Genomic DNA, 17224 nt, shown 5'->3' on the forward strand with positions numbered 1-17224 from the left:
ATGAGGAATTCTTAATCTCAGGAAACAAACTGAGGGTTGCTGGAGTGGGGGGTGGGGTGGGAGGGATGGGATGGCTGGGTGATAGACATTGGGGAGGGTATGCGCTATGGTGAGCACTGCGAATTGTGCAAGACTGTTGAATCATAGATCTGTACCTCTGAAACAAATAATACATTATATGTTAAGAAAAAAAAAAGAAGAAGATAGCAGGAGGGGAAGAATGAAGGGGGGGAAATCGGAGGCGGAGACGAACCATGAGAGACGATGGACTCTGAAAAACAAACTGAGGGTTCTAGAGGGGAGGGGGGTAGGAGAATGTGTTAGCCTGGTGATGGGTATTAAAGAGAGCATGTTCTGCATGGAGCACTGGCTGTTATACGAAAACAATGAATCATGGAACACTACATCAAAAACTAATGATGTCATGTATGGTGGTTAACATAACAATAAAAAACTAAAAAAAAGAAAATAAGGAAATAAAAGGCAATAAAAATAAATAAATAAATAAATAACAAATTTTAAAAAATAAGGGCTTCTCAGGATTCTGCTAAGAACTACTTTTCACAATGTCTCTTAATGCACTGTTTTGTTCTGCCTGGAAAAGTTCCTTTCTTAATGGCTGGCCACTTTGAAATCTTCCTTCACCACCTACTTGATTCTGGTCAGTTAATAACTCCTAGTCCAGGTAATCCCAGCCATCTCTATATTTATGAGTATTCCCTCCTGCATCCTCATCCTGAAAGCCCCCAGGCTTTCTAAAATCATCCCCACTCACATCTTCACCCCTAGGGTCACCACCTGCATGCCTGGCACACAGAATAGTTTTTTCAGTATTTCCTGGCTGACTATCCAATCACCATACCCCATGATGTCAAATCACCATTCAGTAACAGCTCTGTCATATATTAAAGTTTCATTTAATTTCAAAGGAAAAATATTTAATAGATAAATTTCAGAAATTGTAGATGCAGAATGAGAGAGATACACTGAAACTCTCAAATCACATGGTAGGTTATCCCTCTCTTTGGATGACTTGTCATGTAACACTCTAACTCTAAGTAAAATAGCCAGAAAAATCACCCTTACAGTGATTGAAGTTCAATTTGTTCTAAGAAATCCTGATGCAACCTACCTAAGGGTTCATTTTTATCTTGATACCTTCTAGTAACTTCCTATTAATGTTTATGACACTCTACCACATAACATATACTTGAACTATTCATGATGTATTAATCTTCTTTTTAGATTAGTAGAAAGTGCTGATTCATCAGAAAGACAAATCAGACTTATATTAGATCAGCTATTTTAAAAAAATCATAAGTTTTCCAGTCACTTGAATACTGTCCTCTGAATCTTTACACTTTTCAACTGAAGGCCAAACTCAGAGATATGCTCTGAAGATATTTTAGGATGTATTTTAAATCTCTTACCAGATGTCAAAATTCCATTTTTGAAGATTTCTGAGAGGAAATAAAATAATTATTCTTTGATTGTATAAAACACATGTCAATTTTAAATATATAAAACATTAACTACAACTCTTTATAGCAGAGCCTTATAAAATATGGGTGGAAGGTAGCAGGAAATGGCACCAGGTTCTCAAATTCTGCATTTGCATCTATGAATAGTGGTATTTCTCCAGTTACACTTAGGTACCCTGCCATTAAAATAGATTTTTCCAACTTGAGGGAAGCAATCATCAGAAAAAAATAAAATCTTTTAAATTTCAAGTTATTTTTGTTTATGTATGCATGTGTGAGGGAGAGAGACAGGGACAGAGAAGGAGATAGTATGTATCTGGTATCAGCTTCTATTCATATATACTAGAATATAATTTGGGTTATTTGATCAACATGAAATTTTATTGAAATTTAAGTAAACCAAGCCATTGCAGCCTTTTCTGTTTCTCTGCAAAGAACTTCAAGAGACTAATGATCTCCACCATCTGCTTATAAAAAGACTAGAAAGAACATAGTCAGGGGCTAGGGACCTGGGTTTTACTTCCAGGTGTGACACTATTTTGCTATGTGGCCTTAAGCTAGCTCATGTATATCTATAGACCCCAATTTCCCCAAATATAATATAAGGACTTGGGTTAGGACAGTGGATTTTAAACATTTTTTTAACTTAAGAAAGCTATTTTAAAACAAAATCTTACCAAGAAATATAAGATAAAAGCAAAATATCTTTGATTGAATAGTAAGAGTGAAAGGAGTGAAAATCACCCCAAACTTTGTCTTAGTAATGCTCAACTCCCACTCCCAAAAAACCCCCACACAACCATTATTATTACATATCATTTATTCCTATTTTAATCATAGGGCTAAATAAACTCTAAAATCTTCTCCAGTTTTATCAAGAAACTATTTTATTAAATGCAAATATATTACAATAAAGATACTAGATGATGGTCTATTGAGTTAATACAATTAGGTAAGACTGTAAGTGAAAACCCATATCACCTGTCTGAATATTTAAGACTTAGTAATCAACATTTTAAGTCAAAATTACATAAAAAGCTATTTTTTTCCCTGTGGGTGGGAATTTTCTCAACAAATGCTGAAAATGGCAGTAATTTTTAGTAACACCACATAACTATGACCTTCTGGCTGCAGCCTCCCCAGCTTTTATTCTCATAGGTCTGTCTACATTTATGAAGCCCTAGCTCTTACATTAAATTCCTTCATTCCCATCCTAACTGAATCAAGATTGGAATAATGTTGGTATGGGAAAATGGAAAATGTGCTAGGATAAAAGAATCTTAAGAATAAGAATCTGATACAAATGTAGTGATCTGAAGGGGCACATGCACCCCAATGTTTATAGCAGCAATGTCCACAATAGCCAAACTATGGAAAAAGCCTAAATGTCCATCAACAGATGAATGGGTAAAGAATACGTGGTATACACACACACACACACACACACACAGGAATATTATGCAGCCATCAAAATATGAAATCTTGCCATTTGCAATGACATGGATGGAACTAGAGGGTGTTATGCTAAGTGAAATAAGTCAATCAGAGAAAAACAAGTATCACATGATCTCACTGATATGAGGAATTTGAGAAACAAGGCAGAGGATCATAGGGGAAGGGAAGGAAAAATTAAACAAGACGAAACCAGAGAGGGAGACAAACCATAAGAGACTCTTAATCTCAGGAAACAAACTGAGGGCTGCTGAAGTGTAGGGGGGTGGGAGGGATGGAGTGGCTGGGTGATGGACACTGGGGAGGGTAGGTACCATGGTGAGCGCTGTGAATTGTTTAAGACTGATGAATCACAGACCTGTACCCCTGAAATAAATAATACATTATATGTTTATTTAAAAAAATAATAAGAATCTGAATTTGTTCTCTGATTATATGGAGAAAGAGCAATGATGCTACAAAGATTACATAAGGTTGGAGAAATTAAAGGACTCTTTTTTTTTGAAATTTCATTTTTTAAAAAGATTTTAGTTATTTATTTGACAGAAAGAGAGAGCACAAGCAGGGGGAGCAGTTGAGGGAGAGGGAGAAACAGGGAGCCCCATGTGGGGCTAGATCCCAGGACCCTGGGATCATGACCTGAGCCAAAGGCAGACGCTTAACCATCTGAGCCAGCCAGGTGCCCCAGAAATTTTTTTTTATTATTATTATGTTAATCACCATACATCACATCATTAGTTTTTGATGTAGTGTTCCACGATTCATTGTTTGCATATATCACATGCAGAACGTGCCCTCTCTAATACCCATCACCAGGCTAACCCATCCTCCCACCCCCCTCCCCTCTAGGACCCTCAGTTTGTTTTTCGGAGTCCATAGTCTCTCATGGTTCATCTCCCCCTCCGATTTCCCCCCCTTCATTCTCCCCCTACTGCTAGCTTCTTTTTTTTTTAACATATAATGTATTATTTGTTGAAATGAAAGGACTCTTAAGAGTACACTCATTTAGAATATATTTAAGGCAAAGCATATGGTAGAGAAGAAAAAGAAGCAAACATAGGAAAAATCGGGGTCAAGAGACTTGCAGGATCAGCTCCTCCTGATCAGCTCCTCAACCATCCAGGATGAGCCTCATTTCTGGACTATGAGCCACCATAACAGTCTGGATATGTATGAGAATTCTTAGTTTAGGAGAGCTCAAGCAAGTTTCCAGAGAGGTTTTCTATGCCCTATTTATCATGAAGCCAAACCCAGGCTATGTAACTGGTTAAACCAGGTATAAGTCATCCAACCCGCATATCCCTAAAAAATGTTAAAAATTTGACCCTGGCCTCCACCAAGGGAATTTCGCACTTTTAATCGCACATCATTACCTAGCCAGCCCCATCCTTATCTTGCCTAAGTGTCAATACCAGACTTCCAGACTTCCCAGAGATAAGCAGAGATCTGTCTCAGTCTAAACGTAAGATAACTATCTTATAAAAACCCCATTGGCACTGGAAAATAAGACACAGGTAGTCCATGACATGGAATGGTAAAACAAAAAAGCAAACAATATATTGCATTCCTGGAGAATTACAAAGATTAATGCCACCATCAAGGACTTGAAAGATGATGGGAAGGTTATTCCTGTCAAACACCAAATCAACTCACCTATCTGGACTATGCAGAAGCCAGATGAAATTTAGAGAATTATAGTGTATTATCATAAATTAATCAAGTGGTGACTCCAATAGCAGCTGCTGTTTCAGCAAATCAGCACAACCCCTAATACCTAATGTGCAGCTACTGATCTGGTAAATTTTCTTGTCTCTATTTCTTTAACAAATGAAGGGGTAGCAATAAATTTCTTCTTCCTTCTTTCAGGAATACATTAACTTTCCAGCCTACAGTTTTAATCTAGACTGTATGGAACTTGATCATCTGGCCATTTCACAGATCATGGCATCAGTTCACTACATTGAATGCAGACTAATCCGTTGAGCAGGAAAGAACAAATACACTAGATCAGTATTACTCAAAGTGTAGTCTGCATACCAATGAAGATTTAAATACTGTTTGTTGCTAATATGTGATTAGTTAAGTACAGAAATTTAGACTAAGTATTTAGAAATTATACAGCAACTTGATAGCATAACTTATTGAATCTAATATTAAAAAATTTAAACTTGTATTTTATATGGTTCATAATTTTATTTTTTCAGTTATTCACTTTTGCTGTATTTTACAGAGGTACTGGTCTGAAATGGAGTGGAAATTTTAAAACAAAAAAATAGGTAGTTTGAGAAATATTACCTAAAGCACAGATCAAAAAACTAGCAGGAGCCTGTTTTTGCATGGCGCATGAGCCAAGGATGATAGCTTACATTTTTAAAGAAATGTTAGAAGAAGGAGGAAGAGGAAGAGGAGGAAGAGGAGAAAAAGAGGAAGGGGAAGAGGAAGAAGAAGAGGAAATGAAGAAGAAGGAAGAGGAGGAAGAGAGAGGAAAAGAAGAAGGGGAAGAAGAGGAAGATGATGAAGGAGGAGGAGGAAGAGGAAAAAGAAAAGAAAGAGGAGGAAGAAGAAGGAAGGGGAGGAGAAGGAGAAGCAGTAGTAGTAGGGATAAAGAGTGTTATATGATGTGTTAAGCCTAAAATATTTAGTATCTGGCTCTTCACAGAAAAAATGTTTCCAATCCCTACCTTAGATGTGTGACAAAGCATAAGAAATAAACCCCTCAGTAATTCAGGGTTTTGTAGCTCGAGTAAGGTTTCTAGAGTTCCAGTGCATGTCAATATATCAGCTCTGAGGTGAGGGACAAGCTGGTACATTTGGTACCTACTACCACTAAGAAAGAAACATGATGCCTATTAGTCCTCTTTGAGTTTTGAAGGTAACATGTGCCAGATTTGGGCATAAAGGTTGCTTGGACGTATTTACCAATTAACTTGTAAGATTTCTACTTTTTAATGGAGTCCAGAGAGCAGGCTCTGCCACAGGTCCACACTATGTGCAATCCTCTCTGCCACTTATGATACAGCTGCTCCCATGGTACATGAGGTATCTGTCATAGGGATGGTGTATGGAGTCTTTGGCAAAGTCCTACTGATGAATCATCATGCAGACCCTTGAGATTCTAGAGGAAATCATGCCCTCTTCTACAGAAAACCATTTTCCTTTGAAACACAGCTGCTTCTTTAGACTGGGCCCTGAATAACTGACATGAGCCACAGAGTTACCATGCAACCTGAACTGTTCATCACATGCTGAGTGCTTCTAAATCACCAAGCCATAAACACTGATGAGGGTGGCAGCAGTCCATCTTCAAGTGGAAGTGGTATATGAGAAACTGGGCTCCAGAAGGTCCTGAAGGCACACAAAAGCTGCATGAGCAAGGCTCTCATGGTGCCTACTTCTCTTTCATTGCCTCTTCTCCCTCACCTCAGATATGACCTCATGGAGACTCCTCTATGACCAGTTCACTGAGAAAGGAAAACCAGTTGCGCACGGTTCATACATGGTCCCAGAAGATAATCTTAAAACCCCTCAAAAATGGATGACAGCAGTGGCCCTTGAAGGGGAGTTGTTTGAGAGATATCCTCCCTGCAGACAGAATTTGAACAGTTATCTGGTTTGCCTGAAAGATGAGACTGCCTAGGATATAAAAATATAAACCCATGCTTTTATGTGTACAGTCACTAACAACTGAGCTGAGTGGTCAGGGATTTGAAAGAACCAGATTCAAAAATTGAAAATCTGCTTAGGAGAAGAGGTATGTGGATGGATCTTTCAGAATGGGCACAAAGTAGGGGATATTTGTGTCTCATGTAACTATAGCAGGACAAACAGCAGAGGAGGCTTGAATGATTAGACGGACAAAATGTTCCAGCACCGTGGCTGGAGCTGTGGACATTATATAGGGTCTCAAAAATGTGGCTATATCCACTACTAAGGGAACAATCTATCAGCAACACAGACACTAACTGAGTCCCCAGTAGGCAGAAAATGATGATAAACTTGCTTAGGGCAAAGGGACTATTGGCAGTGGAAGTGGGAAGTTACAATATCAAGTATGGCCATATGACAAGTTGTAGAAAAAAGGGATAGTAACTGTCCATATTTTCTTTATTCTTTAATAAATATATATTTGATTAATTAATCTTCCTCTCCATCCTGCATTATGAAATATAAAATATGCTCATATGGGTTGACTCTATATTTCAATATTCAAGTCATGGAATATCTGCACCGGATAAAGTGGCATATGAGCCTTGTGCCTTCCCTTTTGGGAAAATGAATGTGTGTGCAATTGAATCAAGGTTCGTTGCATCAGATTAGTTAGAAACAAGTCATTATGTTTGTCTTTATTCAGAAATTAAATATAGGGAAAAGTATCGTACATGGATGCTGAGTTGATAAAGGGGTGAATTTTGTTGAGTTGTCTTTTGTTAGCTCAGCACCGCCTCTATTTCTGTCCTTTACAATGGAGAGGAGTAGCCAGGAACTACATTTTTCAGGATCCCCTACTTTGTATGGCTTTGGGTTAGAGCTTACCAATGAGAGAAACTTGTGATATTTTGCAGGCAAACTAAAGAAGGGATTCTTGGAATCTACTGGGAGTTCCTGGAAACCCAATTCATGGTATTGTTGGGAGTTCGTGGTAACCAGATTGATGGGGGGGTGGGGGGATTTTCAGTGACCTCCGAAGCATTCCAGATGCACCCACATTTTTGTGATAGTCTGACAGTTGGTAGGAACTTTCCGAAAGATACTGATATTGCAGCAATTTCCTGGCAATCTTTTCAGAATCACACACTTTAGTGCTTCAGGCTGAGGTCATTAGTGACTATTTCCCTGACCTTCCAGCTGTAGACTTCCCAGGACTCACTCTCTCCACTCTTTCCACAATCATGTAAATTTTAATCCCTTTGATTGACATTTTCTTCCCCACACTACCTAAAGTGGCTCTGTTTTCCTGACTGAACCCAAATTATTTGCCTTTCCTTTTTTCTGTGTGCTTTTGCCACTTAAATCCTATCTGATCTCCAAAAGCACAGTCCATCTGTGATAACATTGGCAGCATCATGACTCACAAACTTTTATGGTGTTTGAATATGGCCACCTTTTATTTTGAAAATATAGGGAAAGATGTGGAGAAGTACTTCTCCAAGGCCTGTATGGTACTCAGACATGGGAATGGATGTTCATGGTTTCAAACTGCACTGTGCCAGTGCTGAGTCCTGAATCCCAAGCAAGAGAAATAATCATGTGTTTTTAAATAAATATATTCTGTGTGTCTGACACACAGCGACCTCTAAAGTTTAGGGCCTAGAACAGGAGTCTGTCTTGTCCCAACCTAAATTTAGGCAGTTCTTGGGCGCCTGGGTGGCTCAGTTGGTTAAGCGACTGCCTTTGGCTCAGGTCATGATCCTGGAGTCCCGGGATCGAGTCCTGCATCAGGCTCCCTGCTCGGCAGGGAGTCTGCTTCTCCCTCTGACCCTCCTCCCTCTCATGCTCTCTGTATCTCATTCTCTCTGTCTCAAATAAATAAATAAAATCTTTAAAAAAAAAAAATTTAGGCAGTTCTTAGAACAAGGGTCATCTGTCCAGAAAAACTACAAAGGAACTTATACAGATGCTACATCTTCTGGTCTATATGCTGCCATCATTTTAAAAGTTGTCACAGTCAGAAACTGGAAAATAATGTTTACACATTTATGTAAACTACTGAAATACACGTAGTGATTCATTTATGTTGTTCCATAAATAAAAGCAAATGACATGAAATTAGTCTCAAGAGCACTAAGTCACACTCTCCCTTTATTACTTACATCAGAAACCCAAAGGAACATGCTATATGCCCTCAGGGTGATTCACTGGAGGTAAAAAAGCCCACCAACCGTTTTAGGCCTTTAGAATTATACATCAGAAATCAATATGCTCCAAGTAGCCAATGGAGAAACCAACCAGGCAAGCTACATAAATGCTGCAGTGCATTTGTGGGACTTTTCCTACTGAATCGTACAGCCCATACAGAAGACATCAAAGGCTGTCCCAGCAGTAAAGAAGATTTCAGGTTCATTTTAATCCTAAGATTAAAGGGATAGAAAAGATGCTGAGAGATCTTCAAGTTCATCAAGATGAGACTTAAATTGCTCCAAGGAGAACAGAATCCAATCTCTTTAGACTCTCTAAGGAAGAGATATTCAACTTCCTCTGCTACTATTCTCACTGTTGGGTACCACTTGAATGCTTAGTTGTGACTCTAAACTAAATCAATTCTGTTGCTACTTCCTGTCCTTTTTTCCACTGCAGATAAGGACAGTTTGCATCCTCTGTGTCAATGAACATTTTGAGATTAATTAATTTATATGTGTATAAAATACATATGTGACCCTGAAGCCTAGGTTCATTTCTTCAACAACAAATTTATGAGCATTTCCTATGTTACTGTTGCTGTGCTAGGCACTGGGAAAGAAACAAAAGAAGTTCAAAATCTAAACTGTAAACCTAAACACCACATTTAACCTTTGTAGCTCTTTCTGGCTTAATAAGCTGCTTTCACTCTCTCGATAACATTTGAACTTTGTAAAAATCTTCTAACATTTTCCAGAATTACTCTATCAGTAATATGACCCAAGACATAACAAAGAGGTAAGGGATCTTGGATGTTATCCCATATCTTGCAATTCTTTGTCCAAGGTTCTTTCTATTATACCTGTTTGATGAAAATTTTTATCAGTGAAATGAAAACTGAAGCAATCACCCAGCATATTTGAGATACAAGTCTGGACCCCATTGCTGCATTTAGTCACACCAGGTATCGATTGTGCCATCCAACTTATTTGTCCTGCACGTTCATAATAAGAAGACAGATCTATCCAAAGTTTAGTGAATATTATGTTTTCTGAAAATTTCACGGGAAATGAAGGAGAGTAGAGATCACTGACTAGGACTTAGTAGAAACTGCAGGAGACAATCTTCCCAAGTTTTGGGGGGCCACTTAGCCAATCAGTGATCCATTCTCTAACCTGTCTATGATTACGTCTTCTTTCCTTCAGTTTCCTCTACTTTGTTACAGCAGTATGTACACAGCCAACTCTAAAATCCACACTGCCCAGGGGTGCCTGGGTGGCCCAGTCGGTTGAACGTCTAACTCTTGGTTTTGGCTCAGGTCATGATCTCAGGGTTGTGGGATCAAGCCCCATGTGGGCTCCGCACTCAGTGCAGAGTCTGCTTCAGATCCTGTCTTCTTCTCCCTCTCCCACTGCCCCTCCCACCACTCACATGCGTGCTCTCTATCTCTCTCAAATAAATAAATAAAAGCTTTAAAAAGTAAAGTAAAATAAAATAAAATAAAATAAAATGCACACTGCCCACAAGTGATCCTCACTACTTCATGCAACAACCCTGGCAGGTGTACTCAAATGCCCATTTTGACCCAGGTGCTTTAATTACAGATTATTTGGTTGCAGGTAAAAAAATAGTCTTAAACTTCCCTGAACAAAAATCATAGTTATGACCACTTCATTCCCACAACAGACCAAATCAGGAAGTGGAAAAGCAGGTCACAAGATTACTTGGCAATTTCTCCAAGGCCTGACTCAGTGGCTGCCCCATTACTATCACCCTCTGCAGAGAAGTTTTCTCTGCTTCTCCCAGCAGAATTAAGATGCCCCATGAAAGCCAGACAGCAACTTTAACTTTAGACACCCACCAGCAACTGCCAACAATCCTGACATCCTATGAGAAAAAATCTGGCTGACCCAGCATATGCCAGCCAGGTCAGATGTCCAATAAACCGGAGCCCAAATTATGTAACCCATTCCCTACCTGGCAGAGGTGGTGCAGATGTATCAAGATACACTTACATCAAGAAGGGGCCTTGGATACAACTGATAAATTGACAAAACATACACATAAAGCGATCATTTGAAGCCTATAATTCTGAACTTGAGAAGTTAATATTTATCTACTCAATCACAGTTAGCTCTTCAGTTAACAAATACACGCTTCTGCTCTGCAGAAGGCTCCATGAAGAAGAAATAAAGACTCAAACATTTACCCTGCCCAAAGACAATCTGTCTAGTAGAGAGTAAAGCATATAGATAAATAAGATAGAATGCAGTATTTCTCTAATGAGAACACTTCTCTTGGTGTTCCAGTGACTCCATAAAAATTCTTCATGATAGTTGTAAAATCCTGCCTTTGTATTTTGTTGAGAGTCTAAAAATGTAATCCTATTCTGGATTATCTAGATAACGATCCAGTAGAGCATGTTTTGCCACAGACTTTCATTGCTTAAGTCTGATGAGTGCTTATTTATGAGGTATAAAAAGACCATCTTAAGTAAGCACTTTTACTTTGAACTCTTTAATGAAATGTTTCTTACATTGGGATCCAGATATACTTGGGGGCTTTGGGGTTCCTCAAGCTTAAGAAGCACTGATATAAAGAGAAAGTTAATAAAGCACTGTCATTCACTGAACCCCTCCTATGAATTACATGTTTTTACAAAGATTTTATAAAACTTCATACTTAACCTTAAAATAATCACCTGAAGTTGGTATTATTATTCTCATTGTGTAGATAAGGAACTGAAGTCTATAAAAGCTAAGCAGTTTGTCCAAAAATCACAGAGATGGCCAAGTAAGAGCTATAACGGTAATCCAAGTATACAGCAGACTATCTCATCTACATCCTTTCTTCTACATCATGTTGGCTAAGGAGAGGGAACATTTATATGCTATACTTCAAACTTTTATGTATGGTATCTCGGTGTTGAGAAGGTAATTCTGGCAAAAACAGAAAAGCTGAAAATCATGAGGAGCATATAGAGAACAAAGATTATTTGAATCTGGTAAATGTAGTGGCATAAAAGTAGGGTTGCCATATTTAGCAAATAAAAAATACAGGATATTTGGTTAAATTTAAATTTCAGATAAACAATGAGTCATTTTTTTTTTAAATCTCTTTTTTTTTTTAAAGATTTATTTATTTATTAGAGAGCAAGAATGAGAGAGAGCACATGAGAGAGGGGAGGGTCAGAGGGAGAAGCAGACTCCCTGCCGAGCAGGGAGCCTGATGCGGGACTCGATCCAGGGACTCCAGGATCATGACCTGAGCCAAAGGCAGTCGCTTAACCAACTGAGCCACCCAGGCGCCCAACAATGAGTCATTTTTATAGTATAAGTGTTTTCCATGCAGTACTAGGGATATACTCATCCCAAAAATGACTCATTGTTTATCTGAAATTCATATTAACTGGGTATCATGTATTCTATCTGGCAACCCTCCATGAAAGGAGGTAGGTGGGTATCTGCAGGAGTGGTGGAGATAAATGGAACTGGAGACTGTCAACTGACTAAGATTAGAATTTATTCTCCAGGCAAAGGGAAATCAACTGGAATTTCTGAGGGAAATAGCAACATGATCAGATTTGTGTTTCAGGAAGATTAATCTGTCTGGGAAAGGTAAAACAAATTAGAGACATGAAGTGTTGGAGGTAGCAATTCAGAGGACAGGTATGAGAGCCTGAATTATGTGAGTAGCAGTAGGATAGAAGTGCTAGGGTAGATCTGAGTGACATAAGAGAGGCAGCGTCAACAAATTAGGGAATCCCAAATGGGCTAGTGAAATGTGCCTAACTGTATTTGTAGAACTAACAAACACCTTTGAAAAAAAATAGGTACCATTGTCAATATTTCTATTTTAAAACTCATACTTGAAATGCCTCTTGGATTGTTTCCCCCACATTTGGGTGTCATTTTCCCAGAAACTACGTAAACAGCTCATACTCAATCCTGAGGTCCTACACTAAATTCATGAAGTAGTCTTTCATCATGACAGTGAACTCAGAGCACACACTCAAGAGGCATATGAAGGATTAAGGACAGCTTTGAGCTGCCAGTGGGAAAGAAAAACAGAAGAAGACTGAAGACTGCAGCACACCAGAGAGAAACCTTACCTTTTAGTTGTTTTTTATCAAGCATGAAGTTTATCTTTTGCCCCAGGACTGCAATGTTTTCCACATGGGCACAGTGGTTTATAGTCACAATGTGGGTACCCTCCAGAGGTTACCTAAGTCATCCATCAGAGCTAGTCTTCAGTTGTCACATGGGCATCATCTAGACACCACAAATACTGAAAGAGAACAGAATGTGCAGACAGTTTCAGAATTCTTTAAAATTCTTTTTTTCTTCATTTATTCAGATAATATTTATCACATACCTACTATGTTCTAGAGCAGGGGTCATCAAACTAAAGCCCATAGGCCAAATCTGACCTACAGCCTGTTTTTATAAATAAAGTTTTATTGGAACACAGCCACATCCATTTGTTTAGCTGCTTTCAAGCCCCAATGGCAGAGATCCTATGTCTTATGAAGTCAGGAAACTCTCCTAAGTAGACAGTAAATATTTCAGGCTTTCTGGGGCCATTCAGTTGGTGTCACAACGACAAGTATATACTTGGGTAAATTGGGTTCTTTGACTAAGTTTGGATGTACAGTCTACCACTGATGACCTATTACTGGTAGTTGGAAAAGAAAATATATGATCATTTAGTAGGTACACTCTGAATTTAACCATTGCTACATCTTGGGTGATATCCATTATACATGGAATAATAACTTATTAGTAATAATCCAATCCAATACAGAAACCAGATGGTAATTTAATCAGGGAAACTTTAATATCAGGAATTGTTAACTAGTACAAAGGGAATGAGCATTTCACTAGTAAAAGGTAAAGAACACTAAAGAATACAGTAAAAGTACACATGAGAGCAGCCACTACCAATAGGGCTGAAGAACAGTACCCAAGGAAGGAACCAACTCAGAAGGGGGCTCTACCAGGGCTGAGATTCAGACTTCCTTGGAGTGTATGGCTGTAGCCCACTGGATGACTGGTTTGTTGAGTGCCTGCAGGCTGGCACTGGCAAGCAAAAAACAAACCACTCACTGAGGTGCCAAGATTTTCATGGAAGGCGACCACTGGGGTACCCACAGGACTTGCTAGGAAGCTGCCCACTGGAATGCCTGCAGATTCACTCTCCAACAACCCACTAGGATCCTGGAGAAACTACCCAGAAAGCCACTGGTTGGCCACTACTCCCTAGGAGCAGGAGAAAAGGCAAGGCACAGAAACTGGAAGAGATGTCCCCCCAGTGCCCTCTACTGACAGAGCCTAGAGCTATGCCAGGTGATGAATGTTTACAGAGTTCAGCTCAAGTATCACAAAGCAAGGCCAAGAAGGGTGGGTTCTAAACTAAAAGTCAATAATTGATGATTGGCAGGAAAAACACTTGCATTTTGCAATTATGGCCTGCAAAAAACAGTATTTAATCAAAATACTGTATTCTAGTAAAGCTCCATCTATGTATTTTAATATCACCCAAATGCCAGGAACTATAGCTGAGCTCTGAATGTACACCTTCCTCTGGATTTAGTGTAGATGTCTGTTATCAACTCTGTGTTTGTGCAACCCCAAAATTCATTGTTGAAACCCTAGCGTCCGTGCTGTAGTGTGACTGGAGACCATGTCATTATTTCCAGTTTGTCTCATGATTTCTAAATTTGCATCTTTGTTAATGCTTTTTTCTCTGACTAAAAGCCCCCAACCTTCAAAATAAAATATTTTATGAAATCCTACCCATTATTTAAGGTCTGGCTCAAAGGCACCATTTTCATTGTCTTCCCTAAATTTTCCATATGAAATTGTTATCTCTATTCTGGGATCCAGAGTACCATGTGCCAGATTCTGTTACAGGTGCTGGGTATACAGGTGATTAAAACCCTACATACAGGGATTCATTGGAAATGGATAAAACAGACAATGATAAAAGAGACAGGAGGAAAACTAGGAGAGTAGGAATCCAGAAGCCAGTAAGAAGGTGTTTCTCTATAAAAGGAATGATCATCAATGCCAAATGCTACTGAGAAATACAATAATATAAAAACTGAAAAAAGACCACTGAGACTAGCAAAATGGAAATATCCTTTATAAGAGCTATTTTGGCAGAATGGTGAAAACAAAAGCCTAACTGGAGTGGATCAAAGAGACAATGACAGATGAGGAAGAGACAGTAAGTGGGTAGAGACAAGTTTTTATTTTGCTGTAAAAGGGAGCAGACAAATGGGATGATTGCTTGATCAAAGGTGGGTGCTTTCCTATATTTTAAGGTGAAAGACTTTATAGCATGATTTTATATTTATGGAAGAGATCTACAAGAGAAAGAAAATAGTAAGATGCAAAGAGAAGCCCTTCATGAAGCAAGAGGGACTGATATCTAATAGACAACAACAGAAACTACAGCTTAGAATGGGGCTAGTTCAATCATGAAACAAGAATAAAAAGAGAGGAAAGAAGTGGATGCAGGTACAGTAAGAGATTTGGGGATGAAAAAGAGGTCTATTCTGATAAATTCTATTTTTTCAGGGGAGTAAGCAATGAAGCATTGGGGAAGGGTATTATAGTTTGGAAGACAAGGAAGTGTGAATGAGTCTTCTCAAAAAATAAGGTGAATTTGCTAGGCTGACCGTGAGACACTGATGATGTATTTGAGAATTCAACCTTGACTAGGTAGCATGATTGTGTTTTTCTCCAACAACACTCTGATGCTTGGGTGCAGAGGTGAAGTACCTGGAGAGTTGGGTTTAATGAATGTAGAGATATTAACAAGTAAGTATGACAAAAAGAGAGAAGGGGAAAAAGTTGAGGGTGTATTTAAGGAACTATTTAGGGTAATGGAGCATGTATTCTAATCTGGGTGATCAGAAAAGTGAGTACATGAGGATAGGAAAGAGTAATGTAAAAGATACTGAGTAACAGAAGTCCCAATGGGATCAAAGAATGGATGAAAACAGGGAACTGGAATGATATAGTTATTCCTGCTGACAAGATCTAAAATATGATGGTAGGAAAAAAAGGTTTTTTTTTAAATATGATGGTGGAAGTGGGTAGCTGGTGTGGGATGGTGAAAAAGATTCTTGAGACTGGGAATTAAAGAAATCTTATCCTATCTAATGGCACTTATATACTCCCCAGTCCTATAGAGAAGTTGTACATGTATATTTTCCAAAACATAAGTTTACAGCACCCTTAATGTCTCAGTAACTTTTCTCACATCACCCCCCACAGGACAAAAAAAAAATTAAAAATAAAAATAATTTACCTGGGGGAGGAGCAAGATGGTGGAGGAGTAGAACTAAATTTCGTCTGGTCCCAGGAATTCAGCTAGATAGGGATCAAACCATTCTGAACACCTACGAACTCAACAGGAGATCGAAGAAAAGAATAGCAGCAACCCTGAACAGAAAAGTGACCACTTTCTGGAAAGTAGGACTTGCAGAGAAGTGAATCCAAGGCGGTATTTGGGAAGACAGATGGCAGGGGACAGGGCCTCCATCGGCCGCTTCTGGCAAGTGATAGAGCCGCAGAGCACAAAAATCTTTGAGAAATCTGCTCCGCTGAGGGACGTTGCTCCAGTGGCTAAGCAGGGGGTGGAACCCTCACTGGGACAGTGTGATCTCAGGACCCTTGGGGTCACAGAAAGACCAGGGGTGCTTGAGTGTGGCAGAGCTCCCAGGTACCCATGCGGGAAGCCGGCTACAAAGATGGAGGTGAGAGGTGGGCTCTCAGCTCGGGGTTGCCATAAACCGTGATCCGCAGCACAGTTGGGCCACTGCTCCTCCAGCAGGGACCCAACAAGTGGCAGATCCGGGGAGACTCCCCTTCCTCCCCCACAGGGATCTACTGGGTTTGGGGACTCCACACGGGGTCGTGTGCCAGAGATAGAAATGCTTGGTCACAGCCCAGGTGAGTATGGAGTGCGGCCGCAGACCTGGGGAGACAGGAGTGATTGACTGCTTTTCTCTGGGGGCTCACTGAGGAGTGGGGCCCCGAGTTCTCAGCTCCTCCAGGGTGGAGATTGGGAGGCCTCCATTTTCACTCTCGTCCTCCAAAGCTATACGGAAAGCTTGCAGGAAACAAAAGCTCCCGAGAGCAAACCCAAGCAGATTACTTAGCCCAGACCCAGCAAGGGCGGAGCAATTCTGCCTCCAGCAAGGACATTTGGGAACCATGGCAACAGGCCCCTCCCCCAGAAGATCAGCAAGAACCGCCAGCCAAGACCAAGTTTACCGATCAATGAGAACCGCAGAATGCCAGCACTAGGGGAATACAGCACCAAGAACTCATGGCTTTTTTCCACGTGATTCTTTAGTCTTTCAAAGCTAATTTTTTTAATTTTCTCTTTTTTGAATTTTTCTTTTCCCCTTTTTCAACCAACATCTTATCAATCCCTTTTTAAAA

At 39.6% G+C, this 17224-nt stretch overlaps 1 long non-coding RNA gene across 6 annotated transcripts in view; it reads right to left on the reverse strand.

Annotated features, from left to right (window-relative positions):
* LOC115939333 (uncharacterized) overlaps window positions 1-17224 on the reverse strand; it is a 558748-nt gene that overhangs the window by 362053 nt on the left and 179471 nt on the right. For 5 of the 6 annotated variants that reach the window (XR_014138275.1, XR_014138273.1, XR_014138274.1 and 2 more), the window contains one exon: window positions 12880-13055. The exons of the other annotated variant lie outside the window; for it this stretch is intronic. This is a non-coding gene — a long non-coding RNA (uncharacterized LOC115939333). The remainder of the gene's footprint in view (window positions 1-12879; window positions 13056-17224) is intronic. 6 annotated transcript variants of the gene reach the window in all.

Source organism: Leptonychotes weddellii, chromosome 10, assembly GCF_054177405.1.
Source record: "Leptonychotes weddellii isolate Sample4059 chromosome 10, ASM5417740v2, whole genome shotgun sequence".
NCBI lineage: Eukaryota > Metazoa > Chordata > Mammalia > Carnivora > Phocidae > Leptonychotes > Leptonychotes weddellii.